At 38.1% G+C, this 3,768-nt stretch overlaps 1 pseudogene; it reads right to left on the bottom strand.

Annotated features, from left to right (window-relative positions):
- Positions 1-797: 797 nt before the first annotated feature.
- Positions 798-2,126, bottom strand: LOC102840650 (annotated as a pseudogene).
- Between the last annotated feature and the right edge of the window lie 1,642 nt (positions 2,127-3,768).

The following is a 3,768-nucleotide window of genomic DNA, read 5'->3' as shown; positions in this document are numbered from 1 at the left end:
TAACATCTCCCAATATTTTTGTAGGTTTGTCTATTTGCTTTATATATCTTGGTGCTCTTTCATTGGGAGCATAGATATTTATTATGGTTAAGTCATCTTTCTCAATTTATCCTTTAATCATGACATTGTGCCCTTCTTTATCTTTTATGATGCTTTTTGTCTTAAATTTTATTTTATCAGCGATTAGTATTGCCACTCCAGCTTGTTTTTTTTTTTTTTTTTTTTCCCTTTTCTTTTCTTTTCTTTTGCAGCTTCACGGTTGTTTTTGGCTAAACTTTTTATTTAGTATTCTGTAGTTGTTTAACACGCAATAAATTTGTCTTAATGGGGGAGGAGTAAATTGGAGGTTCTTGTAGAATCCCAAGGAAATGTCAGAAAGGCAATATATGGCCAGAATTCTCCTTTTATTTAGGGTTTACTAGGTGAATAACACTTTCCTTACTTAAGCATCTATCTCAGGTTTTGCACAGTGAGAACATTAAGATTTCAGTTTGAAGACAACCTGAAATCTTAAGAGTAGCAAACTCAACCACCTTTCTAATATCTAGCTTGTTTATATTGGAAGAATGATCATCTCTCCTTTTTTGATGGCTAGATGTATTTGGAAGATCTTAGTACTGCTTGCCTCATTTACCTGGAAAAATCTAATAGGAAGTGGCCTTCAGGAACTTTTAAGAGAATTACAACACTAGCACACAAGTCAAGTCATACACATTTAACATTTGTTATTGAAAGCAATGTCATAAAATCAAATAAAATTAAACAGGTTTTGCTTTTTCCTCAGAAGAATCATAAAATTATGGAGGAGTAAGAAAATGTTTTTTTAAAGTAACACATTTTTTCCTTTTAAGAGTCCTTGGATAGTTATGACAGAATAGATTCCACTTTTTGTTTGTTTCTTTGAACAGGGATTTTGGTCCAAAGTTTTGTTTGTTTTTAGTATCAGCTTCTGCCTCCCCTCTATCAGACAGGCTTCCTCCATAGCTACCACCATGTGGTGCTCCACTGTTTGAACTGCTGTAGAAATTATTTGGAGGAGGGTACCCCCTTTCCATAGGAGGGGAAAGCCCTTTTTTCTTGTCTGCCAACCCAATCATGACCACTTGCGTATAGATCACGTCAGCTGCTTGAGTAACTGTCACGACTTCCACCATATCTGTCTCATGAACTGCTGTAATCATCATAGTGACTGCTTCCATCATAAGATGGCAGAGACCCTCGTGTTGGTGAAGCACTACATGAGTTACCTGCAGGGTCATAGCTTTCATAGGAATCTCTGTAGGAGCCTCCCTTTGGATGGTATGAATAGGCATGATCATGACTATAGCCATTTCTATCACTGTAGCATCTGAATTAATAGTCATCATGTAAACTGGGATGACCATAATCACAGTATGTATAATCTCTTGATGGTGGTACATAATCTCTTATATCATGAGAATTTGTGTAATCTCTGCTTAAATAGTTTTCTTTAGTGGAATAGCCGTCAGCTTTTGTTGACAGGTACACATCTCTATGAGAGAGAAGGGGTTCCATTCTGGTGGTCCTCCATAACTATCTTTTCCATGTGATATGGGGGCTCTGCCTCCCATTCCAATCCTATTGCAAACTGGTCTTGAAGGAGCTGAACTTTTAGGAGGAGGACCACCACTGCGTGGTGATGGTCCTCTTTTTACTGGAAGTGGTCCCCTGGAAGAACTCATGTTAAAATTCATGGAATAGCCACCATCATCCATGTGCCTCCCCCCCCAACCTGAAGGGGGTCCCCTGGTTCCTCCATTGCCTCCTCTTCCATTTCTAAGGCCTCTTGGTGGGCCTCTGCTTCTTGGAGGTGGTGGGGGCCCACTCCTCCCACTTTCAAATGTTGGTTTAAGAGCTTGTTCCACCTTGATAGCTTTCTCATCCAAAGAGTTTTCATTCATATCTCTGGTTACATCTTTGGCATCTGCTGGACTTTCAAAGGTGATGGAAGCAAATCCTCTTGATTTGTTGGTTTTACAGTCTTTCATCAAAACTATTTCAACAGTTTGTCCATATTTGCCAAATACTGTTTCCAAGGCTTTCTGGTTGGTTTCTGTATTGAGCCCTCCAATGAAGAACTTTCCAGGGTGATCGGTTTCAACCATTTTCCCCCAGCAATCAATGTTCACGAAGTGATGACCATTTCCAGATCCTACTTGACTCACCAGGAGGCGATTCATTGCAGCTCAGCACTAGGGCTGACTGCCGTATCAGAGAAAGGAAGGAGGAAATCACTAACACTACTGTGCAACGAGCCTGCTTGTTTTTTATTGCAATTAACTTGGCATAGATTTTTTCCACCCTTTAACTTTCAGTTTGTTTTTGTCTTTGTGTGTAAGGTGTGTCTCTTGCAGGCAGCATATTGAAGGGTCTTCTTTCCTTATCCAGTCTGCCACTCTCTGTGTCTTCACTGGTGCATTTAATCTGTTGACATTCAGTGTAATTATCGATAGGTATCAATTAATTGCTGTCATTAAGTTAATTTTTGTGGTGCTTTTCATTCCTTTGTTCTACATGCCTTCTTGTGCTGAATTCATGTTTTTGTTGTTGTTGTTGTTGTTATATTTCTTATCAGTTACTTCTTAGTTTTAATGTTTCCTTGTTTTAGTTGGATCTTCATTTTTACGGTATGTTGTGTAGCATTAACTTTCTTTGAGGTTACCCATAGTCTACTATCTTTTCTCTCCATTTAAGACAGTCTATCCTGCAATCTACTTAACCTCTTCATCACCTGGATCTCTGTTCCTATATATTTCCTTTCTTTGACATTGTTATTATTTTGATCTTTGATTGACTTCCTAGGTCCTCCGAATTCGTTGTTGTAATTTTGTTCTGTTGTGGACTCTGCTATCTATCAACTGAGTTCTGAGTGGTGTTGCCATGTCTGTCAATCTCTGGTAGTTGTCTGTTCTTGTTGGTTTTCAGTCCAAATAACTCCCTTTTGGATGGTTTGAAGCACTGTGTTGGCTTCGACAAAGTCTCTTAGCTTCTGTTTATCCTGGAATGTTTTGATTGCACCATCGTATTTGATTGACAGCTTTGCTGGGTAAACGATTCTTGGTTGACAGTTTTGGGTTTTCTTTTAGGGTTTTATATATGTCTTCCCATTGCTTTCTTGCCTGCATGATTTCTGCTGAGAGGTCAGAGCTTAATCTGACTTCTTTGTCTTTGCAAGTAATACTTCTCTTTTCACTGGCTGCTTTTAGGATTTTCTCTTTGTCTTTGATTTTGGAGAGCTTGATTATGATATGTTTTGATGATTTTATTTGGGGGTCTATCATTCTTGGGGTTCATTCAGCTTCTTGAATGCTTATCTTTTTATTCTTCAAGAAACTTGGGGAAATTTTCTTCCAGAAGGTCCTCAACTAGCTCCTTTGTGGACTTCTGTGATTCTTCCTGTTCCGGAATGCCAATAATTTTTAAGTTATTCCTCTTCATGTTGTCCAACATGAATCTTAGACTCTCTTCAGATTTTTTTTAATCCTTTTTTCTTCTTTCTCTTCTATCTTAGCATTATTGATAAATTTGTCTTCTAGCTCACTGATTCTGGCTTCCCTCTTGTTAATTACACTCTTTTGCCCTTTCAGTGTATTGTCCGTTTCTGATATTTTATTATTAAGTGTTTGGATCTCTTTTTGCAGGTTTTTATTTTTTCAAATGCTATATCTATCTTGTTTGACTGCTCTTGTAACACTTTCCTGACTTTTTCCTTATTTTCCTCCACCCCTTTCTGAAGCCTTTGGCTGT

Source organism: Chrysochloris asiatica, unplaced genomic scaffold, assembly GCF_000296735.1.
Source record: "Chrysochloris asiatica unplaced genomic scaffold, ChrAsi1.0 scaffold00180, whole genome shotgun sequence".
In the NCBI taxonomy this organism is placed as follows: domain Eukaryota; kingdom Metazoa; phylum Chordata; class Mammalia; order Afrosoricida; family Chrysochloridae; genus Chrysochloris; species Chrysochloris asiatica.
This window is presented reverse-complemented; position numbering and strand designations above follow the sequence as displayed.